Genomic DNA, 26,575 nt, shown 5'->3' with positions numbered 1-26,575 from the left:
ATTCCCCCAAGTCTTCCGATAAAAATGGTACCTCACTTGTGTGGGTAGGCCTAGCGCCCGCGACACGAAATGCCCCAAAGCACAACATGGACACATCCCATTTTTTACAGGAAACAGAGCAGTTTTTTGCAAAGTGACTACCTGTAGATTTTGGCCTCTACCTCAGCCGGCACCTAAGGAAACCTACCAAAACCTGTACATTTTTGAAAACTAGAGACCTAGGGGAATCCAAGATGGGGTGACTTGTGGGGCTCTGACCAGGTTCTGTTACCCAGAATCCTTTGCAAACCTCAAAATTTGGCTAAAAAAACACATGTTCCTCACATTTCTGTGGCAGAAAGTTCTGGAATCTGAGAGGAACCACAAATTTCCATCCACCCAGCGTTCCCCCAAGTCTCCCGATAAAAATGATACCTCACTTGTGTGGGTAGGCCTAGCGCCCGCGACAGGGAATGCCCCAAAGCACAACGTGGACACATCCCATTTTTTGACAGGAAACAGAGCTGTTTTTTGTAAAGTGCCTACCTGTAGATTTTGGCCTCTAGCTCAGCCGGCACCTAGGGAAACCTACCAAACCTGTGCATTTTTGAAAACTAGAGACCTAGGGGAATCCAAGATGGGGTGACTTGTGGGGCTCTGACCAGGTTCTGTTACACAGAATTCTTTGCAAACCTCAACATTTGGCTAAAAAAACACATTTCCCTCACATTATGGTGACAGAAAGTTCTGGAATCTGAGAGGAACCACCCATTTCCTACCACCCAGCATTCTCCCAAGTCTCCTGATAAAAATGATACCTCACTTGTGAGGGTAGGCCTAGCGCCCGCAACAGGAAATGCCCCAAAACGCAACGTGGACACATCCCATTTTTTGTAAGAAAACAGAGGTGTTTTTTGCAAAGTGCCTACCTGTAGATTTTGGCCTCTAGCTCAGCCTGCACCCAGGGAAACCTACCAAACCTGTGCATTTTTCAAAACTAGAGACGTAGGGGAATCCAAGATGGGGTGACTTGCGGGGCTCTGACCAGGTTCTTTTACACAGAATCCTTTGCAAACCTCAAAATTTGGCTAAAAAAACACAAGTTCCTCACATTTCTGTGGCAGAAAGTTCTGGAATCTGAGAGGAGGCACAAATTTCCTTCCACCCAGCGTTCCCCCAAGTCTCCCGATAAAAATCATACCTCACTTGTGTGCGTAGGCCTAGCGCCCGCAACAGGGAATGCCCCAAAGCACAACGTGGTCACATCCCATTTTTTGAAAGAAAACAGAGGTGTTTTTTGTAAAGTGCCTACCTGTAGATTTTGGCCTCTAGCTCAGCCGGCACCCAGGGAAACCTACCAAACCTGTGCATTTTTTAAAACTAGAGACCTAGGGGAATCCAAGATGGGGTGATTTGTGGGGCTCTGAACAGGTTCTGTTACCCAGAATCCTTTGCAAACCTCAAAATTTGGCTAAAAAAACACATGTTCCTCACATTTCTGTGGCACAAAGTTCTGGAATCTGAGAGGAACCACAAATTTCCTTCCACCCAGCGTTCCCCCAAGTCTCCCGATAAAAATGATACCTCACTTGTGTGGGTAGGCCTAGCGCCCGCGACAGGGAATGCCCCAAAGCACAACGTGGACACATCCCATTTTTTGACAGGAAACAGAGCTGTTTTTTGTAAAGTGCCTACCTGTAGATTTTGGCCTCTAGCTCAGCCGGCACCTAGGGAAACCTACCAAACCTGTGCATTTTTTAAAACTAGAGACCTAGGGGAATCCAAGATGGGGTGACTTCTGGGGCTCTGACCAGGTTCTGTTACCCAGAATTCTTTGCAAACCTCAAAATTTGGCTAAAAAAACACATTTCCCTCACATTATGGTGACAGAAAGTTCTGGAATCTGAGAGGAACCACAAATTTCCTTCCACCCAGCATTCCCCTCAAGTCTCCTGATAAAAATGATACCTCGCTTGTGAGGGTAGGCCTAGCACCCGCGACAGGAAATGCCCCAAAACGCAACGTGGACACATCCCATTTTTTTAAAGAAAACAGAGATGTTTTTTGCAAAGTGCCTATCTGTAGATTTTGGCCTCTAGCTCAGCCGGCACCTAAGGAAACCTACCAAACCTGTGCATTTTTGAAAACTAGAGACCTAGGGGAACCCAAGATGGGGTGACTTGTGGGGCTCTGACCAGGTTCTGTTACCCAGAATCCTTTGCAAACCTCAGAATTTGGCTAAAAAAACACATGTTCCTCACATTTCTGTGGCAGAAAGTTCTGGAATCTGAGAGGAACCACAAATGTCCTTCCACCCAGCATTCCCCCAAGTCTCCTGATAAAAATGATACCTCACTTGTGAGGGTAGGCCTAGCACCCGCGACAGGAAATGCCCCAAAACGCAACGAGGACACATCCCATTTTTTGAAAGAAAACAGAGGTGTTTTTTGCAAAGTGCCTACCTGTAGATTTTGGCCTCTAGCTCAGCCGGCACCTATGGAAACCTACCAAACCTGTGCATTTTTTAAAATTAGAGACCTACGGGAATCCAAGATGGGGTGACTTGTGGGGCTCTGACCAGGTTCTGTTACCCAGAATCCTTTGCAAACCTCACAATTTGGCTAAAAAAACACATGTTCCTCACATTTCTGTGGCAGAAAGTTCTGGAATCTGAGAGGAGACACAAACTTTCTTCCACCCAGCGTTCCCCCAAGTCTCCCGATAAAAATGATACCTCACATGTGTGGGTAGGCCTAGCTCCCGCGACAGGAAATTCCCCAAAACGCAACGTGGACACATCCCATTTTTTTAAAGAAAACAAAGGTGTTTTTTGCAAAGTGCCTGCCTGTAGATTTTGGCCTCTAGCTCAGCCGGCACCCAGGGCAACCTACCAAACCTGTGCATTTTTTAAAACTAGAGACCTAGGGGAATCCAAGATGGGGTGACTTGTGGGGCTCTGACCAGGTTCTGTTACCCAGAATCCTTTGCAAACCTCAAAATATGGCTGAAAAAACACATGTTCCTCACATTTCTTGGGGCAGAAAGTTCTGGAATCTGAGAGGAGGCACAAATTTCCTTCCACCCAGCATTCCCCCAAGTCTCCCGATAAAAATCATACCTCACTTGTGTGGGTTGGCCTAGCGCCCGCGACAGGAAATGCCCCAAAACGCAACGTGGACACATCCCATTTTTTTAAACAAAACAGAGGTGTTTTTTGCAAAGTGCCTACCTGTAGATTTTGGCCTCTAGCTCAGCCGGCACCCAGGGACACCTACCAAACCTGTGCATTTTTTAAAACTAGAGACCTAGGGGAATCCAAGATGGGGTGACTTGTGGGGCTCTGACCAGGTTCTGTTACCCAGAATCCTTTGCAAACCTCAAAATTTGGCTAAAAAAACACATGTTTCTCACATTTCTGTGGCAGAAAGTTCTGGAATCTGAGAGGAGGCACAAATTTCCTTCCACCCAGCGTTCCCCCAAGTCTCCCGATAAAAATCATACCTCACTTGTGTGCGTAGGCCTAGCGACCGCGACAGGATATGCCCCAAAACACAACGTGGACACATCCCATTTTTTCACAGAAAACAGATCAGTTTTTTGCAAAGTGCCTACCTGTAGATTTTGGCCTCTAGCTCAGCCGGCACCTAGGGAAACCTACCAAACCTGTGCATTTTTGAAAACTAGAGACCTAGGGGAATCCAAGATGGGGTGACTTGTGGGGCTCTGACCAGGTTCTGTTACCCAGAATCCTATGCAAACCTCAAACTTTGGCTAAAAAAAAACATTTTCCTCACATTTCTGTGACTGAAAGTTCTGGAATCTGAGAGGAGGCACAAATTTCCTTCCACCCAGCATTCCCCCAAGTCTCCCGATAAAAATGATACCTCACTTGTGTGGGTTGGCCTAGCGCCCGCGACAGGAAATGCCCCAAAACACAACGTGGACACATCCCATTTTTTACAGGAAACAGAGCTGTTTTTTGCAAAGTGCCTACCTGTAGATTTTGGCCTCTAGCTCAGCCGGCACCTAAGGAAACCTACCAAACCTGTGCATTTTTTAAAACTAGAGACCTAGGGGAATCCAAGATGGGGTGACTTGTGGGGCTCTGACCAGGTTCTGTTACCCAGAATCCTTTGCAAACCTCAAAATTTGGCTAAAAAAACACATGTTCCTCACATTTCTGTGGCAAAAAGTTCTGGAATCTGAAAGGAACCACAAATTTCCTTCCACCCAGCGTTCCCCCAAGTCTCCCAATAAAAATGGTACCTCACTCGTGTGGGTAGGCCTAGCGGCCACGACAGGATATGCCCCAAAACACAACGTGGACACATCCCATTTTTTGAAAGAAAACAGAGCAGTTTTTTGCAAAGTGCCTACCTGTAGATTTTGGCCTCTAGCTCAGCCGGCACCTAGGGAAACCTACCAAACCTGTGCATTTTTTAAAACTAGAGACCTAGGGGAATCCAAGATGGGGTGACTTGTGGGGCTCTGACCAGGTTCTGTTACCCAGAATCCTTTGCAAACCTCAAAATTTGGCTAAAAAAACACATGTTCCTCACATTTCTGTGGCAAAAAGTTCTGGAATCTGAGAGGAACCACAAATTTCCTTCCTCCCAGCGTTCCCCCAAGTCTCCCGATAAAAATCATACCTCACTTGTGTGCGTAGGCCTAGCGCCCGCGACAGAGAATGCCCCAAAGCACAACGTGGACACATCCCATTTTTTGAAAGAAAACAGAGGTGTTTTTTGTAAAGTGCCTACCTGTAGATTTTGGCCTCTAGCTCAGCCGGCACCCAGGGAAACCTACCAAACCTGTGCATTTTTTAAAACTAGAGACCTAGGGGAATCCAAGATGGGGTGACTTGTGGGGCTCTGAACAGGTTCTGTTACCCAGAATCCTTTGCAAACCTCAAAATTTGGCTAAAAAAACACATGTTCCTCACATTTCTGTGGCAGAAAGTTCTGGAATCTGAGAGGAGGCACAAACTTTCTTCCACCCAGCGTTCCCCCAAGTCTCCCGATAAAAATGATACCTCACTTGTGTGGGTAGGCCTAGCGCCCGCGACAGGAAATGCGCCAAAGCACAACGTGGACACATCCCATTTTTTGATAGGAAACAGAGGTGTTTTTTGCAAAGTGCCTACCTGTAGATTTTGGCCTCTAGCTCAGCCGGCACCCAGGGAAACCTACCAAACCTGTACATTTTTTAAAACTAGAGACCTAGGGGAATCCAAGATGGGGTGACTTGTGGGGCTCTGATCAGGTTCTGTTACCCAGAATCCTTTGCAAACCTCAAAATTTGGCTAAAAAAACACATGTTCCTCACATTTCTGTGGCAGAAAGTTCTGGAATCTGAGAGGAGGCACAAACTTTCTTCCACCCAGCGTTCCCCCAAGTCTCCCAATAAAAATGGTACCTCACTCGTGTGGGTAGGCCTAGCGGCCACGACAGGATATGCCCCAAAACACAACGTGGACACATCCCATTTTTTGAAAGAAAACAGAGCAGTTTTTTGCAAAGTGCCTACCTGTAGATTTTGGCCTCTAGCTCAGCCGGCACCTAGGGAAACCTACCAAACCTGTGCATTTTTTAAAACTAGAGACCTAGGGGAATCCAAGATGGGGTGACTTGTGGGGCTCTGACCAGGTTCTGTTACCCAGAATCCTTTGCAACCCTCAAAATTTGGCTAAAAAAACACATGTTCCTCACATTTCTGGGGCAGAAAGTTCTGGAATCTGAGAGGAGGCACAAATTTCCTTCCACCCAGCGTTCCCCCAAGGCTCCCGATAAAATGATACCTCACTTGTGTGGGAAGGCCTAGCGCCCGAGACACGAAATGCCCCAAAGCACAACGTGGACACATCCCATTTTTTACAGGAAACAGAGCTGTTTTTTGCAAAGTGCCTACCTGTAGATTTTGGCCTCTACCTCAGCCGGCACCCAGGGAAACCTACCAAACCTGTGCATTTTTTAAAACTAGAGACCTAGGGGAATCCAAGATGGGGTGACTTGTGGGGCTCTGACCAGGTTCTGTTACCCAGAATCCTTTGCAAACCTCAAAATTTGGCTAAAAAAACACATGTTCCTCACATTTCTGTGGCAAAAAGTTCTGGAATCTGAGAGGAACCACAAATTTCCTTCCACCCAGCGTTCCCCCAAGTCTCCCGATAAAAATCATACCTCACTTGTGTGCGTAGGCCTAGCGCCCGCGACAGAGAATGCCCCAAAGCACAACGTGGTCACATCCCATTTTTTGAAAGAAAACAGAGGTGTTTTTTGTAAAGTGCCTACCTGTAGATTTTGGCCTCTAGCTCAGCCGGCACCCAGGGAAACCTACCAAACCTGTGCATTTTTTAAAACTAGAGACCTAGGGGAATCCAAGATGGGGTGATTTGTGGGGCTCTGAACAGGTTCTGTTACCCAGAATCCTTTGCAAACCTCAAAATTTGGCTAAAAAAACACATGTTCCTCACATTTCTGTGGCAGAAAGTTCTGGAATCTGAGAGGAGGCACAAATTTCCTTCCATCCAGCGTTCCCCCAAGTCTCCCGATAAAAATGATACCTCACTTGTGTGGGTAGGCCTAGCGCCCGCGACAGGAAATGCGCCAAAGCACAACGTGGACACATCCCATTTTTTGATAGGAAACAGAGGTGTTTTTTGCAAAGTGCCTACCTGTAGATTTTGGCCTCTAGCTCAGCCGGCACCTAGGGAAACCTACCAAACCTGTGCATTTTTTAAAACTAGAGACCTAGGGGAATCCAAGATGGGGTGACTTGTGGGGCTCTGACCAGGTTCTGTTACCCAGAATCCTTTGCAAACCTCAAAATCTGGCATAAAAAAACACATATTCCTCCCATTTCTGGGGCAGAAAGTTCTGGAATCTGAGAGGAGACACAAACTTTCTTCCACCCAGCGTTCCCCCAAGTCTCCCGATAAAAATGATACCTCACTTGTGTGGGTAGGCCTAGCGCCCGCGACAGGAAATTCCCTAAAACGCAACGTGGACACATCCCATTTTTTTTAAAGAAAACAGAGGTGTTTTTTGCAAAGTGCCTACCTGTAGATTTTGGCCTCTAGCTCAGCCGGCACCCAGGGAAACCTACCAAACCTGTAAATTTTTTAAAACTAGAGACCTAGGGGAATCCAAGATGGGGTGACTTGTGGGGCTCTGATCAGGTTCTGTTACCCAGAATCCTTTGCAAACCTCAAAATTTGGCTAAAAAAACACATGTTCCTCACATTTCTGTGGCAGAAAGTTCTGGAATCTGAGAGGAGGCACAAACTTTCTTCCACCCAGCGTTCCCCCAAGTCTCCCGATAAAAATGATACCTCACTTGTGTGGGTAGGCCTAGCGCCCGCGACAGGAAATGCGCCAAAGCACAACGTGGACACATCCCATTTTTTGATAGGAAACAGAGGTGTTTTTTGCAAAGTGCCTACCTGTAGATTTTGACCTCTAGCTCAGCCGGCACCTAGGGAAACCTACCAAACCTGTGCATTTTTTAAAACTAGAGACCTAGGGGAATCCAAGATGGGGTGACTTGTGGGGCTCTGACCAGGTTCTGTTACCCAGAATCCTTTGCAAACCTCAAAATTTGGCTAAAAAAACACATGTTCCTCACATTTCTGGGGCAGAAAGTTCTGGAATCTGAGAGGAGACACAAACTTTCTTCCACCCAGCGTTCCCCCAAGTCTCCCGATAAAAATGATACCTCACTTGTGTGGGTAGGCCTAGCGCCCGTGACACGAAATGCCCCAAAGCACAACGTGTACACATCCCATTTTTTACAGGAAACAGAGCTGTTTTTTGCAAAGTGCCTACCTGTAGATTTTGGCCTCTAGCTCAGCTGGCACCCAGGGAAACCTACCAAACCTGTGCATTTTTGAAAACTAGAGACCTAGGGGAATCCAAGATGGGGTGACTTGTGGGGCTCTGACCAGGTTCTGTTACCCAGAATCCTTTGCAAACCTCAAAATTTGGCTAAAAAAACACATGTTCCTCACATTTCTGTGGCAAAAAGTTCTGGAATCTGAGAGGAACCACAAATTTCCTTCCACCCAGCGTTCCCCCAAGTCTCCTGATAAAAATCATACCTCACTTGTGTGCGTAGGCCTAGCGCCCGCGACAGAGAATGCCCCAAAGCACAACGTGGACACATCCCATTTTTTTAAAGAAAACAGAGGTGTTTTTTGTAAAGTGCCTACCTGTAGATTTTGGCCTCTAGCTCAGCCGGCACCCAGGGAAACCTACCAAACCTGTGCATTTTTTAAAACTAGAGACCTAGGGGAATCCAAGATGGGGTGATTTGTGGGGCTCTGAACAGGTTCTGTTACCCAGAATCCTTTGCAAACCTCAAAATTTGGCTAAAAAAACACATGTTCCTCACATTTCTGTGGCAGAAAGTTCTGGAATCTGAGAGGAGGCACAAATTTCCTTCCATCCAGCGTTCCCCCAAGTCTCCCGATAAAAATGATACCTCACTTGTGTGGGTAGGCCTAGCGCCCGCGACAGGAAATGCGCCAAAGCACAACGTGGACACATCCCATTTTTTGATAGGAAACAGAGGTGTTTTTTGCAAAGTGCCTACCTGTAGATTTTGGCCTCTAGCTCAGCCGGCACCTAGGGAAACCTACCAAACCTGTGCATTTTTTAAAACTAGAGACCTAGGGGAATCCAAGATGGGGTGACTTGTGGGGCTCTGACCAGGTTCTGTTACCCAGAATCCTTTGCAAACCTCAAAATCTGGCATAAAAAAACACATATTCCTCCCATTTCTGGGGCAGAAAGTTCTGGAATCTGAGAGGAGACACAAACTTTCTTCCACCCAGTGTTCCCCCAAGTCTCCCGATAAAAATGATACCTCACTTGTGTGGGTAGGCCTAGCGCCCGCGACAGGAAATTCCCTAAAACGCAACGTGGACACATCCCATTTTTTTTAAAGAAAACAGAGGTGTTTTTTGCAAAGTGCCTACCTGTAGATTTTGGCCTCTAGCTCAGCCGGCACCCAGGGAAACCTACCAAACCTGTAAATTTTTTAAAACTAGAGACCTAGGGGAATCCAAGATGGGGTGACTTGTGGGGCTCTGATCAGGTTCTGTTACCCAGAATCCTTTGCAAACCTCAAAATTTGGCTAAAAAAACACATGTTCCTCACATTTCTGTGGCAGAAAGTTCTGGAATCTGAGAGGAGGCACAAACTTTCTTCCACCCAGCGTTCCCCCAAGTCTCCCGATAAAAATGATACCTCACTTGTGTGGGTAGGCCTAGCGCCCGCGACAGGAAATGCCCCAAATCGCAACGTGGACACATCCCATTTTTTGAAAGAAAACAGAGGTGTTTTTTGCAAAGTGCCTACCTGTAGATTTTGACCTCTAGCTCAGCCGGCACCCAGGGAAACCTACCAAACCTGTGCATTTTTTTAAACTAGTGACCTAGGGGAATCCAAGATGGGGTGACTTCTGCGGCTCTGACCAGGTTCTGTTACCCAGAATCCTTTGCAAATCTCAAAATTTGGCTAAAAAAACACATGTTCCTCACATTTCTGGGGCAGAAAGTTCTGGAATCTGACAGGAGGCACAAATTTCCTTCCACCCAGCGTTCCCCCAAGTCTCCCGATAAAAATGATACCTCACTTGTGTGGGAAGGCCTAGCGCCCGTGACACGAAATGCCCCAAAGCACAACGTGGACACATCCCATTTTTTACAGGAAACAGAGCTGTTTTTTGCAAAGTGCCTACCTGTAGATTTTGGCCTCTAGCTCAGCTGGCACCCAGGGAAACCTACCAAACCTGTGCATTTTTGAAAACTAGAGACCTAGGGGAATCCAAGATGGGGTGACTTGTGGGGCTCTGACCAGGTTCTGTTACCCAGAATCCTTTGCAAACCTCAAAATTTGGCTAAAAAAACACATGTTCCTCACATTTCTGTGGCAAAAAGTTCTGGAATCTGAGAGGAAACACAAATTTCCTTCCACCCAGCGTTCCCCCAAGTCTCCCAATAAAAATGGTACCTCACTCGTGTGGGTAGGCCTAGCGGCCACGACAGAATATGCCCCAAAACACAACGTGGACACATCCCATTTTTTGAAAGAAAACAGAGCAGTTTTTTGCAAAGTGCCTACCTGTAGATTTTGGCCTCTAGCTCAGCCGGCACCTAGGGAAACCTACCAAACCTGTGCATTTTTTAAAACTAGAGACCTAGGGGAATCCAAGATGGGGTGACTTGTGGGGCTCTGATCAGGTTCTTTTACCCAGAATCCTTTGCAAACCTCAAAATTTGGCTAAAAAAACACATGTTCCTCACATTTCTGGGGCAGAAAGTTCTGGAATCTGAGAGGAGGCACAAATTTCCTTCCACCCAGCGTTCCCCCAAGTCTCCCGATAAAAATGATACCTCACTTGTGTGGGAAGGCCTAGCGCCCGCGACACGAAATGCCCCAAAGCACAACGTGGACACATCCCATTTTTTACAGGAAACAGAACTGTTTTTTGCAAAGTGCCTACCTGTAGATTTTGGCCTCTACCTCAGCCGGCACCCAGGGAAACCTACCAAACCTGTGCATTTTTGAAAACTAGAGACCTAGGGGAATCCAAGATGGGGTGACTTGTGGGGCTCTGACCAGGTTCTGTTACCCAGAATCCTTTGCAAACCTCAAAATTTGGCTAAAAAAACACATGTTCTTCACATTTCTGTGGCAGAAAGTTCGGGAATCTGAGAGTAACCACAAATTTCCTTCCACCCAGCGTTCCCCCAAGTCTCTCGATAAAAATGGTACCTCACTTGTGTGGGTAGGCCTAGCGCCCACGACAGGATATGCCCCAAAACACAACGTGGACACATCCCATTTTTTCACAGAAAACAGAGCAGTTTTTTGCAAAGTGCCTACCTGTAGATTTTGGCCTCTAGCTCAGCCAGCACCTAGGGAAACCTACCAAACCTGTGCATTTTTTAAAACTAGAGACCTAGGGGAATCCAATATGGGGTGATTTGTGGGGCTCTGAACAGGTTCTGTTACCCAGAATCCTTTGCAAACCTCAAAATTTGGCTAAAAAAACACATGTTCCTCACATTTCTGTGGCAGAAAGTTCTGGAATCTGAGAGGAGGCACAAATTTCCTTCCACCCAGCGTTCCCCCAAGTCTCCCGATACAAAATGGTACCTCACTTGTGTGGGTAGGCCTAGCGCCCACGACAGGATATGCCCCAAAACACAACGTGGACACATTCCATTTTTTCACAGAAAACAGAGCAGTTTTTTGCAAAGTGCCTACCTGTAGATTTTGGCCTCTAGCTCAGCCGGCACCTAGGGAAACATACCAAACCTGTGCATTTTTTAAAACTAGAGAACTAGGGGAATCCAAATTGGGTGACTTCTGGGGCTCTGACCAGGTTCTGTTACCCAGAATTCTTTGCAAACCTCAAAATTTGAATAAAAAAACACATTTCCCTCACATTATGGTGACAGAAAGTTCTGGAATCTGAGAGGAACCACAAATTTCCTTCCACCCAGCATTCCCCCAAGTCTCCTGATAAAAATGATACCTCACTTGTGAGGGTAGGCCTAGCACCCGCGACAGGAAATGCCCCAAAACGCAACGTGGACACATCCCATTTTTTGAAAGAAAACAGAGGTGTTTTTTGTAAAGTGCCTACCTGTAGATTTTGGCCTCTAGCTCAGCCTGCACCCAGGGAAACCTACCAAACCTGTGCATTTTTCAAAACTAGAGATGTAGGGGAATCCAAGATGGGGTGACTTGCGGGGCTCTGACCAGGTTCTGTTACCCAGAATCCTTTGCAAACCTCAAAATTTGGCTAAAAAAACACATGTTCCTCACATTTCTGGGGCAGAAAGTTCTGGAATCTGAGAGGAGGCACAAATTTCCTTCCACCCAGCGTTCCCCCAAGTCTCCCGATGAAAATGATACCTCACTTGTGTGGGTAGGCCTAGCGCCCGCGACAGGAGATGCCCCAAAGCACAACGTGGACACATCCCATTTTTTAACAGGAAACAGAGCTGTTTTTTGCAAAGTGCCTACCTGTAGATTTTGGCCTCTAGCTCAGCCGGCACCTAGGGAAACCTACCAAACCTGTGCATTTTTTAAAACTAGAGACCTAGGGGAATCCAAGATAGGGTGACTTGTGGGGCTCTGACGAGCTTCTGTTACCCAGAATCCTTTGCAAACCTCAAAATTTGGCTAAAAAAACACATGTTCCTCACATTTCTGTGGCAGAAAGTTCTGGAATCTGAGAGGAGGCACAAATTTCCTTCCACCCAGCGTTCCCCCACGTCTCCCGATAAAAATGATACCTCACTTGTGTGGGAAGGCCTAGCGCCCGCGACACAAAATGCCCCAAAGCACAACGTGGACACATCACATTTTTTACAGGAAACAGAGCTGTTTTTTGCAAAGTGCCTACCTGTAGATTTTGGCCTCTAGCTCAGCCGGCACCCAGGGAAACCTACCAAACCTGTGCATTTTTGAAAACTAGAGACCTAGGGGAATCCAAGATGGGGTGACTTGTGGGGCTCTGACCAGGTTCTGTTACCCAGAATCCTTTGCAAACCTCAAAATTTGGCTAAAAAAACACAAGTTCCTCACATTTCTGTGGCAGAAAGTTCTAGAATCTGAGAGGAACCACAAATTTCCTTCCACCCAGCGTTCCCCCAAGTCTCCCGATACAAAATGGTACCTCACTTGTGTGGGTAGGCCTAGCGCCCACGACAGGATATGCCCCAAAACACAACTTGGACACATTCCATTTTTTCACAGAAAACAGAGCAGTTTTTTGCAAAGTGCCTACCTGTAGATTTTGGCCTCTAGCTCAGCCGGCACCTAGGGAAACATACCAAACCTGTGCATTTTTTAAAACTAGAGAACCAGGGGAATCCAAATTGGGTGACTTCTGGGGCTCTGACCAGGTTCTGTTACCCAGAATTCTTTGCAAACCTCAAAATTTGGCTAAAAAAACACATTTCCCTCACATTATGGTGACAGAAAGTTCTGGAATCTGAGAGGAACCACAAATTTCCTTCCACCCAGCATTCCCCCAAGTCTCCTGATAAAAATGATACCTCACTTGTGAGGGTAGGCCTAGCACCCGCGACAGGAAATGCCCCAAAACGCAACGTGGACACATCCCATTTTTTGAAAGAAAACAGAGGTGTTTTTTGCAAAGTGCCTACCTGTAGATTTTGGCCTCTAGCTCAGCCGGCACCTAGGGAAACCTACCAAACCTGTGTATTTTTTAAAATTAGAGACCTAGGGGAATCCAAGATGGGGTGACTTGTGGGGCTCTGACCAGGTTCTGTTACCCAGAATCCTTTGTAAACCTCAAAATTTGGCTAAAAAAACACATGTTCCTCACATTTCTGGGGCAGAAAGTTCTGGAATCTGAGAGGAGACACAAACTTTCTTCCACCCAGCGTTCCCCCAAGTCTCCCGATAAAAATGATACCTCACTTGTGTGGGTAGGCCTAGCGCCCGTGACAGGAAATTCCCCAAAACGCAACGTGGACACATCCCATTTTTTTAAAGAAAACAAAGGTGTTTTTTGCAAAGTGCCTACCTGTAGATTTTGGCCTCTAGCTCAGCCGGCACCCAGGGCAACCTACCAAACCTGTACATTTTTTAAAACTAGAGACCTAGGGGAATCCAAGATGGGGTGACTTGTGGGGCTCTGACCAGGTTCTGTTACCCAGAATCCTTTGCAAACCTCAAAATCTGCTAAAAAAAAACATGTTCCTCACATTTCTTGGGGCAGAAAGTTCTGGAATCTGAGAGGAGGCACAAATTTCCTTCCACCCAGCATTCCCCCAAGTCTCCCGATAAAAATCATACCTCACTTGTGTGGGTTGGCCTAGCGCCCGCGACAGGAAATGCCCCAAAACGCAACGTGGACACATCCCATTTTCTGAAACAAAACAGAGGTGTTTTTTGCAAAGTGCCTACCTGTAGATTTTGGCCTCTACCTCAGCCGGCACCCAGGGAAACCTACCAAACCTGTGCATTTTTGAAAACTAGAGACCTAGGGGAATCCAAGATGGGGTGACTTGTGGGGCTCTGACCAGTTTCTGTTACCCAGAATCCTATGCAAACCTCAAACTTTGGCTAAAAAAACACATTTTCCTCACATTTCTGTGGCAGAAAGTTCTGGAATCTGAGAGGAACCACAAATTTCCTTCCACCCAGCGTTCCCCCAAGTCTCCCGATAAAAATGGTACCTCACTTGTGTGGGTAGGCCTAGCGCCCACGACAGGATATGCCCCAAAACACAACGTGGACACATCCCATTTTTTCACAGAAAACAGAGCAGTTTTTGCAAAGTGCCTACCTGTAGATTTTGGCCTCTAGCTCAGCCGGCACCTAGGGAAACCTACCAAACCTGTGCATTTTTTAAAACTAGAGACCTAGGGGAATCCAAGATGGGGTGACTTGTGGGGCTCTGACCAGGTTCTGTTACCCAGAATCCTTTGCAAACCTCAAAATATGGCTGAAAAAACACATGTTCCTCACATTTCTTGGGGCAGAAAGTTCTGGAATCTGAGAGGAGGCACAAATTTCCTTCCACCCAGCATTCCCCCAAGTCTCCCGATAAAAATCATACCTCACTTGTGTGGGTTGGCCTAGCGCCCGCGACAGGAAATGCCCCAAAACGCAACGTGGACACATCCCATTTTTTTAAACAAAACAGAGGTGTTTTTTGCAAAGTGCCTACCTGTAGATTTTGGCCTCTAGCTCAGCCGGCACCGAGGGACACCTACCAAACCTGTGCATTTTTTAAAACTAGAGACCTAGGGGAATCCAAGATGGGGTGACTTGTGGGGCTCTGACCAGGTTCTGTTACCCAGAATCCTTTGCAAACCTCAAAATTTGGCTAAAAAAACACATGTTTCTCACATTTCTGTGGCAGAAAGTTCTGGAATGTGAGAGGAGGCACAAATTTCCTTCCACCCAGCGTTCCCCCAAGTCTCCCGATAAAAATGATACCTCACTTGTGTGGGTAGGCCTAGCGCCCGCGACAGGATATGCCCCAAAACACAACGTGGACACATCCCATTTTTTCACAGAAAACAGATCAGTTTTTTGCAAAGTGCCTACCTATAGATTTTGGCCTCTAGCTCAGCCGGCACCTAGGGAAACCTACCAAACCTGTGCATTTTTTAAAACTAGAGATCTAGGGGAATCCAAGATGGGGTGACTTGTGGGGCTCTGACCAGGTTCTGTTACCCAGAATCCTTTGCAAACCTCAAAATATGGCTGAAAAAACACATGTTCCTCACATTTCTTGGGGCAGAAAGTTCTGGAATCTGAGAGGAGGCACAAATTTCCTTCCACCCAGCATTCCCCCAAGTCTCCCGATAAAAATCATACCTCACTTGTGTGGGTTGGCCTAGCGCCCGCGACAGGAAATGCCCCAAAACGCAACGTGGACACATCCCATTTTTTGAAAGAAAACAGAGGTGTTTTTTGCAAAGTGCCTACCTGTAGATTTTGGCCTCTAGCTCAGCCGGCACCTAGGGAAACCTACCAAACCTGTGCATTTTTTAAAATTAGAGACCTACGGGAATCCAAGATGGGGTGACTTGTGGGGCTCTGACCAGGTTCTGTTACCCAGAATCCTTTGCAAACCTCACAATTTGGCTAAAAAAACACATGTTCCTCACATTTCTGGGGCAGAAAGTTCTGGAATCTGAGAGGAGACACAAACTTTCTTCCACCCAGCGTTCCCCCAAGTCTCCCGATAAAAATTATACCTCACTTGTGTGGGTAGGCCTAGCGCCCGCGACAGGAAATTCCCCAAAACGCAACGTGGACACATCCCATTTTTTTAAAGAAAACAAAGGTGTTTTTTGCAAAGTGCCTACCTGTAGATTTTGGCCTCTAGCTCAGCCGGCACCCAGGGCAACCTACCAAACCTGTGCATTTTTTAAAACTAGAGACCTAGGGGAATCCAAGATGGGGTGACTTGTGGGGCTCTGACCAGGTTCTGTTACCCAGAATCCTTTGCAAACCTCAAAATATGGCTGAAAAAACACATGTTCCTCACATTTCTTGGGGCAGAAAGTTCTGGAATCTGAGAGGAGGCACAAATTTCCTTCCACCCAGCATTCCCCCAAGTCTCCCGATAAAAATCATACCTCACTTGTGTGGGTTGGCCTAGCGCCCGCGACAGGAAATGCCCCAAAACGCAACGTGGACACATCCCATTTTTTGAAACAAAACAGAGGTGTTTTTTGCAAAGTGCCTACCTGTAGATTTTGGCCTCTAGCTCAGCCGGCACCGAGGGACACCTACCAAACCTGTGCATTTTTTAAAACTAGAGACCTAGGGGAATCCAAGATGGGGTGACTTGTGGGGCTCTGACCAGGTTCTGTTACCCAGAATCCTTTGCAAACCTCAAAATTTGGCTAAAAAAACACATGTTTCTCACATTTCTGTGGCAGAAAGTTCTGGAATGTGAGAGGAGGCACAAATTTCCTTCCACCCAGCGTTCCCCCAAGTCTCCCGATAAAAATGATACCTCACTTGTGTGGGTAGGCCTAGCGCCCGCGACAGGATATGCCCCAAAACACAACGTGGACACATCCCATTTTTTCACAGAAAACAGATCAGTTTTTTGCAAAGTGCCTACCTATAGATTTTGGCCTCTAGCTCAGCCGGCACCTAGGGAAACCTACCAAACCTGTGCATTTTTTAAAACTAGAGACCTAGGGGAATCCAAGATGGGGTGACTTGTGGGGCTCTGACCAGGTTCTGTTACCCAGAATCCTTTGCAAACCTCAAAATATGGCTGAAAAAACACATGTTCCTCACATTTCTTGGGGCAGAAAGTTCTGGAATCTGAGAGGAGGCACAAATTTCCTTCCACCCAGCATTCCCCCAAGTCTCCCGATAAAAATCATACCTCACTTGTGTGGGTTGGCCTAGCGCCCGCGACAGGAAATGCCCCAAAACGCAACGTGGACACATCCCATTTTTTGAAAGAAAACAGAGGTGTTTTTTGCAAAGTGCCTACCTGTAGATTTTGGCCTCTAGCTCAGCCGGCACCTAGGGAAACCTACCAAACCTGTGCATTTTTTAAAATTAGAGACCTACGGGAATCCAAGATGGGGTGACTTGTGGGGCTCTGACCAGGTTCTGTTACCCAGAATCCTTTGCAAACCTCACAATTTGGCTAAAAAAACACATGTTCCTCACATTTCTGGGGCAGAAAGTTCTGGAATCTGAGAGGAGACACAAACTTTCTTCCACCCAGCGTTCCCCCAAGTCTCCCGATAAAAATGATACCTCACTTGTGTGGGTAGGCCTAGCGCCCGCGACAGGAAATTCCCCAAAACGCAACGTGGACACATCCCATTTTTTTAAAGAAAACAAAGGTGTTTTTTGCAAAGTGCCTACCTGTAGATTTTGGCCTCTAGCTCAGCCGGCACCCAGGGCAACCTACCAAACCTGTGCATTTTTTAAAACTAGAGACCTAGGGGAATCCAAGATGGGGTGACTTGTGGGGCTCTGACCAGGTTCTGTTACCCAGAATCCTTTGCAAACCTCAAAATATGGCTGAAAAAACACATGTTCCTCACATTTCTTGGGGCAGAAAGTTCTGGAATCTGAGAGGAGGCACAAATTTCCTTCCACCCAGCATTCCCCCAAGTCTCCCGATAAAAATCATACCTCACTTGTGTGGGTTGGCCTAGCGCCCGCGACAGGAAATGCCCCAAAACGCAACGTGGACACATCCCATTTTTTGAAACAAAACAGAGGTGTTTTTTGCAAAGTGCCTACCTGTAGATTTTGGCCTCTAGCTCAGCCGGCACCGAGGGACACCTACCAAACCTGTGCATTTTTTAAAACTAGAGACCTAGGGGAATCCAAGATGGGGTGACTTGTGGGGCTCTGACCAGGTTCTGTTACCCAGAATCCTTTGCAAACCTCAAAATTTGGCTAAAAAAACACATGTTTCTCACATTTCTGTGGCAGAAAGTTCTGGAATGTGAGAGGAGGCACAAATTTCCTTCCACCCAGCGTTCCCCCAAGTCTCCCGATAAAAATGATACCTCACTTGTGTGGGTAGGCCTAGCGCCCGCGACAGGATATGCCCCAAAACACAACGTGGACACATCCCATTTTTTCACAGAAAACAGATCAGTTTTTTGCAAAGTGCCTACCTATAGATTTTGGCCTCTAGCTCAGCCGGCACCTAGGGAAACCTACCAAACCTGTGCATTTTTGAAAACTAGAGACCTAGGGGAATCCAAGATGGGGTGACTTGTGGGCTCTGACCAGGTTCTGTTACCCAGAATCCTATGCAAACCTCAAACTTTGGCTAAAAAAACACATTTTCCTCACATTTCTGTGACTGAAAGTTCTGGAATCTGAGAGGAGGCACAAATTTCCTTCCACCCAGCATTCCCCCAAGTCTCCCGATAAAAATTATACCTCACTTGTGTGGGTTGGCCTAGCGCCCGCGACAGGAAATGCCCCAAAACACAACGTGGACACATCCCATTTTTTACAGGAAACAGAGCTATTTTTTGCAAAGTGCCTACCTGTAGATTTTGGCCTCTAGCTCAGCCGGCACCTAGGGAAACCTACCAAACCTGTGCATTTTTTAAAACTAGAGACCTAGGGGAATCCAAGATGGGGTGACTTCTGGGGCTCTGACCAGGTTCTGTTACCCAGAATCCTTTGCAAACCTCAAAATTTGGCTAAAAAAACACATGTTCCTCACATTTCTGGGGCAGAAAGTTCTGGAATCTGAGAGGAGGCACAAATTTCCTTCCACCAGGCGTTCCCCCAAGTCTCCCGATAAAAATGATACCTCACTTGTGTGGGAAGGCCTAGCGCCCGCGACACGAAATGCCCCAAAGCACAACGTGGACACATCCCATTTTTTACAGGAAACAGAGCTGTTTTTTGCAAAGTGCCTACCTGTAGATTTTGGCCTCTACCTCAGCCGGCACCCAGGGAAACCTACCAAACCTGTGCATTTTTTAAAATTAGAGACCTACGGGAATCCAAGATGGGGTGACTTGTGGGGCTCTGACCAGGTTCTGTTACCCAGAATCCTTTGCAAACCTCACAATTTGGCTAAAAAAACACATGTTCCTCTCATTTCTGGGGCAGAAAGTTCTGGAATCTGAGAGGAGACACAAACTTTCTTCCACCCAGCGTTCCCCCAAGTCTCCCGATAAAAATGATACCTCACTTGTGTGGGTAGGCCTAGCGCCCGCGACAGGAAATTCCCCAAAACGCAACGTGGACACATCCCATTTTTTTAAAGAAAACAAAGGTGTTTTTTGCAAAGTGCCTACCTGTAGATTTTGGCCTCTAGCTCAGCCGGCACCCAGGGCAACCTACCAAACCTGTGCATTTTTTAAAACTAGAGACCTAGGGGAATCCAAGATGGGGTGACTTGTGGGGCTCTGACCAGGTTCTGTTACCCAGAATCCTTTGCAAACCTCAAAATATGGCTGAAAAAACACATGTTCCTCACATTTCTTGGGGCAGAAAGTTCTGGAATCTGAGAGGAGGCACAAATTTCCTTCCACCCAGCATTCCCCCAAGTCTCCCGATAAAAATCATACCTCACTTGTGTGGGTTGGCCTAGCGCCCGCGACAGGAAATGCCCCAAAACGCAACGTGGACACATCCCATTTTTTGAAACAAAACAGAGGTGTTTTTTGCAAAGTGCCTACCTGTAGATTTTGGCCTCTAGCTCAGCCGGCACCGAGGGACACCTACCAAACCTGTGCATTTTTTAAAACTAGAGACCTAGGGGAATCCAAGATGGGGTGACTTGTGGGGCTCTGACCAGGTTCTGTTACCCAGAATCCTTTGCAAACCTCAAAATATGGCTGAAAAAACACATGTTCCTCACATTTCTTGGGGCAGAAAGTTCTGGAATCTGAGAGGAGGCACAAATTTCCTTCCACCCAGCATTCCCCCAAGTCTCCCGATAAAAATCATACCTCACTTGTGTGGGTTGGCCTAGCGCCCGCGACAGGAAATGCCCCAAAACGCAACGTGGACACATCCCATTTTTTGAAAGAAAACAGAGGTGTTTTTTGCAAAGAGCCTACCTGTAGATTTTGGCCTCTAGCTCAGCCGGCACCTAGGGAAACCTACCAAACCTGTGCATTTTTTAAAATTAGAGACCTACGGGAATCCAAGATGGGGTGACTTGTGGGGCTCTGACCAGGTTCTGTTACCCAGAATCCTTTGCAAACCTCACAATTTGGCTAAAAAAACACATGTTCCTCACATTTCTGGGGCAGAAAGTTCTGGAATCTGAGAGGAGACACAAACTTTCTTCCACCCAGCGTTCCCCCAAGTCTCCCGATAAAAATGATACCTCACTTGTGTGGGTAGGCCTAGCGCCCGCGACAGGAAATTCCCCAAAACGCAACGTGGACACATCCCATTTTTTTAAAGAAAACAAAGGTGTTTTTTGCAAAGTGCCTACCTGTAGATTTTGGCCTCTAGCTCAGCCGGCACCCAGGGCAACCTACCAAACCTGTGCATTTTTTAAAACTAGAGACCTAGGGGAATCCAAGATGGGGTGACTTGTGGGGCTCTGACCAGGTTCTGTTACCCAGAATCCTTTGCAAACCTCAAAATATGGCTGAAAAAACACATGTTCCTCACATTTCTTGGGGCAGAAAGTTCTGGAATCTGAGAGGAGGCACAAATTTCCTTCCACCCAGCATTCCCCCAAGTCTCCCGATAAAAATCATACCTCACTTGTGTGGGTTGGCCTAGCGCCCGCGACAGGAAATGCCCCAAAACGCAACGTGGACACATCCCATTTTTTGAAACAAAACAGAGGTGTTTTTTGCAAAGTGCCTACCTGTAGATTTTGGCCTCTAGCTCAGCCGGCACCGAGGGACACCTACCAAACCTGTGCATTTTTTAAAACTAGAGACCTAGGGGAATCCAAGATGGGGTGACTTGTGGGGCTCTGACCAGGTTCTGTTACCCAGAATCCTTTGCAAACCTCAAAATTTGGCTAAAAAAACACATGTTTCTCACATTTCTGTGGCAGAAAGTTCTGGAATGTGAGAGGAGGCACAAATTTCCTTCCACCCAGCGTTCCCCCAAGTCTCCCGATAAAAATGATACCTCACTTGTGTGGGTAGGCCTAGCGCCCGCGACAGGATATGCCCCAAAACACAACGTGGACACATCCCATTTTTTCACAGAAAACAGATCAGTTTTTTGCAAAGTGCCTACCTATAGATTTTGGCCTCTAGCTCAGCCGGCACCTAGGGAAACCTACCAAACCTGTGCATTTTTTAAAACTAGAGACCTAGGGGAATCCAAGATGGGGTGACTTGTGGGGCTCTGACCAGGTTCTGTTACCCAGAATCCTTTGCAAACCTCAAAATATGGCTGAAAAAACACATGTTCCTCACATTTCTTGGGGCAGAAAGTTCTGGAATCTGAGAGGAGGCACAAATTTCCTTCCACCCAGCATTCCCCCAAGTCTCCCGATAAAAATCATACCTCACTTGTGTGGGTTGGCCTAGCGCCCGCGACAGGAAATGCCCCAAAACGCAACGTGGACACATCCCATTTTTTGAAAGAAAACAGAGGTGTTTTTTGCAAAGTGCCTACCTGTAGATTTTGGCCTCTAGCTCAGCCGGCACCTAGGGAAACCTACCAAACCTGTGCATTTTTTAAAATTAGAGACCTACGGGAATCCAAGATGGGGTGACTTGTGGGGCTCTGACCAGGTTCTGTTACCCAGAATCCTTTGCAAACCTCACAATTTGGCTAAAAAAACACATGTTCCTCACATTTCTGGGGCAGAAAGTTCTGGAATCTGAGAGGAGACACAAACTTTCTTCCACCCAGCGTTCCCCCAAGTCTCCCGATAAAAATGATACCTCACTTGTGTGGGTAGGCCTAGCGCCCGCGACAGGAAATTCCCCAAAACGCAACGTGGACACATCCCATTTTTTTAAAGAAAACAAAGGTGTTTTTTGCAAAGTGCCTACCTGTAGATTTTGGCCTCTAGCTCAGCCGGCACCCAGGGCAACCTACCAAACCTGTGCATTTTTTAAAACTAGAGACCTAGGGGAATCCAAGATGGGGTGACTTGTGGGGCTCTGACCAGGTTCTGTTACCCAGAATCCTTTGCAAACCTCAAAATATGGCTGAAAAAACACATGTTCCTCACATTTCTTGGGGCAGAAAGTTCTGGAATCTGAGAGGAGGCACAAATTTCCTTCCACCCAGCATTCCCCCAAGTCTCCCGATAAAAATCATACCTCACTTGTGTGGGTTGGCCTAGCGCCCGCGACAGGAAATGCCCCAAAACGCAACGTGGACACATCCCATTTTTTGAAACAAAACAGAGGTGTTTTTTGCAAAGTGCCTACCTGTAGATTTTGGCCTCTAGCTCAGCCGGCACCGAGGGACACCTACCAAACCTGTGCATTTTTTAAAACTAGAGACCTAGGGGAATCCAAGATGGGGTGACTTGTGGGGCTCTGACCAGGTTCTGTTACCCAGAATCCTTTGCAAACCTCAAAATTTGGCTAAAAAAACACATGTTTCTCACATTTCTGTGGCAGAAAGTTCTGGAATGTGAGAGGAGGCACAAATTTCCTTCCACCCAGCGTTCCCCCAAGTCTCCCGATAAAAATGATACCTCACTTGTGTGGGTAGGCCTAGCGCCCGCGACAGGATATGCCCCAAAACACAACGTGGACACATCCCATTTTTTCACAGAAAACAGATCAGTTTTTTGCAAAGTGCCTACCTATAGATTTTGGCCTCTAGCTCAGCCGGCACCTAGGGAAACCTACCAAACCTGTGCATTTTTGAAAACTAGAGACCTAGGGGAATCCAAGATGGGGTGACTTGTGGGCTCTGACCAGGTTCTGTTACCCAGAATCCTATGCAAACCTCAAACTTTGGCTAAAAAAACACATTTTCCTCACATTTCTGTGACTGAAAGTTCTGGAATCTGAGAGGAGGCACAAATTTCCTTCCACCCAGCATTCCCCCAAGTCTCCCGATAAAAATTATACCTCACTTGTGTGGTTTGGCCTAGCGCCCGCGACAGGAAATGCCCCAAAACACAACGTGGACACATCCCATTTTTTACAGGAAACAGAGCTATTTTTTGCAAAGTGCCTACCTGTAGATTTTGGCCTCTAGCTCAGCCGGCACCTAGGGAAACCTACCAAACCTGTGCATTTTTTAAAACTAGAGACCTAGGGGAATCCAAGATGGGGTGACTTCTGGGGCTCTGACCAGGTTCTGTTACCCAGAATCCTTTGCAAACCTCAAAATTTGGCTAAAAAAACACATGTTCCTCACATTTCTGGGGCAGAAAGTTCTGGAATCTGAGAGGAGGCACAAATTTCCTTCCACCAGGCGTTCCCCCAAGTCTCCCGATAAAAATGATACCTCACTTGTGTGGGAAGGCCTAGCGCCCGCGACACGAAATGCCCCAAAGCACAACGTGGACACATCCCATTTTTTACAGGAAACAGAGCTGTTTTTTGCAAAGTGCCTACCTGTAGATTTTGGCCTCTACCTCAGCCGGCACCCAGGGAAACCTACCAAACCTGTGCATTTTTTAAAATTAGAGACCTACGGGAATCCAAGATGGGGTGACTTGTGGGGCTCTGACCAGGTTCTGTTACCCAGAATCCTTTGCAAACCTCACAATTTGGCTAAAAAAACACATGTTCCTCTCATTTCTGGGGCAGAAAGTTCTGGAATCTGAGAGGAGACACAAACTTTCTTCCACCCAGCGTTCCCCCAAGTCTCCCGATAAAAATGATACCTCACTTGTGTGGGTAGGCCTAGCGCCCGCGACAGGAAATTCCCCAAAACGCAACGTGGACACATCCCATTTTTTTAAAGAAAACAAAGGTGTTTTTTGCAAAGTGCCTACCTGTAGATTTTGGCCTCTAGCTCAGCCGGCACCCAGGGCAACCTACCAAACCTGTGCATTTTTTAAAACTAGAGACCTAGGGGAATCCAAGATGGGGTGACTTGTGGGGCTCTGACCAGGTTCTGTTACCCAGAATCCTTTGCAAACCTCAAAATATGGCTGAAAAAACACATGTTCCTCACATTTCTTGGGGCAGAAAGTTCTGGAATCTGAGAGGAGGCACAAATTTCCTTCCACCCAGCATTCCCCCAAGTCTCCCGATAAAAATCATACCTCACTTGTGTGGGTTGGCCTAGCGCCCGCGACAGGAAATGCCCCAAAACGCAACGTGGACACATCCCATTTTTTGAAACAAAACAGAGGTGTTTTTTGCAAAGTGCCTACCTGTAGATTTTGGCCTCTAGCTCAGCCGGCACCGAGGGACACCTACCAAACCTGTGCATTTTTTAAAACTAGAGACCTAGGGGAATCCAAGATGGGGTGACTTGTGGGGCTCTGACCAGGTTCTGTTACCCAGAATCCTTTGCAAACCTCAAAATTTGGCTAAAAAAACACATGTTTCTCACATTTCTGTGGCAGAAAGTTCTGGAATGTGAGAGGAGGCACAAATTTCCTTCCACCCAGCGTTCCCCCAAGTCTCCCGATAAAAATGATACCTCACTTGTGTGGGTAGGCCTAGCGCCCGCGACAGGATATGCCCCAAAACACAACGTGGACACATCCCATTTTTTCACAGAAAACAGATCAGTTTTTTGCAAAGTGCCTACCTATAGATTTTGGCCTCTAGCTCAGCCGGCACCTAGGGAAACCTACCAAACCTGTGCATTTTTTAAAACTAGAGACCTAGGGGAATCCAAGATGGGGTGACTTGTGGGGCTCTGACCAGGTTCTGTTACCCAGAATCCTTTGCAAACCTCAAAATATGGCTGAAAAAACACATGTTCCTCACATTTCTTGGGGCAGAAAGTTCTGGAATCTGAGAGGAGGCACAAATTTCCTTCCACCCAGCATTCCCCCAAGTCTCCCGATAAAAATCATACCTCACTTGTGTGGGTTGGCCTAGCGCCCGCGACAGGAAATGCCCCAAAACGCAACGTGGACACATCCCATTTTTTGAAAGAAAACAGAGGTGTTTTTTGCAAAGTGCCTACCTGTAGATTTTGGCCTCTAGCTCAGCCGGCACCTAGGGAAACCTACCAAACCTGTGCATTTTTTAAAATTAGAGACCTACGGGAATCCAAGATGGGGTGACTTGTGGGGCTCTGACCAGGTTCTGTTACCCAGAATCCTTTGCAAACCTCACAATTTGGCTAAAAAAACACATGTTCCTCACATTTCTGGGGCAGAAAGTTCTGGAATCTGAGAGGAGACACAAACTTTCTTCCACCCAGCGTTCCCCCAAGTCTCCCGATAAAAATGATACCTCACTTGTGTGGGTAGGCCTAGCGCCCGCGACAGGAAATTCCCCAAAACGCAACGTGGACACATCCCATTTTTTTAAAGAAAACAAAGGTGTTTTTTGCAAAGTGCCTACCTGTAGATTTTGGCCTCTAGCTCAGCCGGCACCCAGGGCAACCTACCAAACCTGTGCATTTTTTAAAACTAGAGACCTAGGGGAATCCAAGATGGGGTGACTTGTGGGGCTCTGAACAGGTTCTGTTACCCAGAATCCTTTGCAAACCTCAAAATATGGCTGAAAAAACACATGTTCCTCACATTTCTTGGGGCAGAAAGTTCTGGAATCTGAGAGGAGGCACAAATTTCCTTCCACCCAGCATTCCCCCAAGTCTCCCGATAAAAATCATACCTCACTTGTGTGGGTTGGCCTAGCGCCCGCGACAGGAAATGCCCCAAAACGCAACGTGGACACATCCCATTTTTTGAAACAAAACAGAGGTGTTTTTTGCAAAGTGCCTACCTGTAGATTTTGGCCTCTAGCTCAGCCGGCACCGAGGGACACCTACCAAACCTGTGCATTTTTTAAAACTAGAGACCTAGGGGAATCCAAGATGGGGTGACTTGTGGGGCTCTGACCAGGTTCTGTTACCCAGAATCCTTTGCAAACCTCAAAATTTGGCTAAAAAAACACATGTTTCTCACATTTCTGTGGCAGAAAGTTCTGGAATGTGAGAGGAGGCACAAATTTCCTTCCACCCAGCGTTCCCCCAAGTCTCCCGATAAAAATGATACCTCACTTGTGTGGGTAGGCCTAGCGCCCGCGACAGGATATGCCCCAAAACACAACGTGGACACATCCCATTTTTTCACAGAAAACAGATCAGTTTTTTGCAAAGTGCCTACCTATAGATTTTGGCCTCTAGCTCAGCCGGCACCTAGGGAAACCTACCAAACCTGTGCATTTTTGAAAACTAGAGACCTAGGGGAATCCAAGATGGGGTGACTTGTGGGCTCTGACCAGGTTCTGTTACCCAGAATCCTATGCAAACCTCAAACTTTGGCTAAAAAAACACATTTTCCTCACATTTCTGTGACTGAAAGTTCTGGAATCTGAGAGGAGGCACAAATTTCCTTCCACCCAGCATTCCCCCAAGTCTCCCGATAAAAATTATACCTCACTTGTGTGGGTTGGCCTAGCGCCCGCGACAGGAAATGCCCCAAAACACAACGTGGACACATCCCATTTTTTACAGGAAACAGAGCTGTTTTTTGCAAAGTGCCTACCTG

Source organism: Pleurodeles waltl, chromosome 5 (genome assembly GCF_031143425.1).
Source record: "Pleurodeles waltl isolate 20211129_DDA chromosome 5, aPleWal1.hap1.20221129, whole genome shotgun sequence".
Lineage (NCBI taxonomy): Eukaryota > Metazoa > Chordata > Amphibia > Caudata > Salamandridae > Pleurodeles > Pleurodeles waltl.
This window is presented reverse-complemented; position numbering follows the sequence as displayed.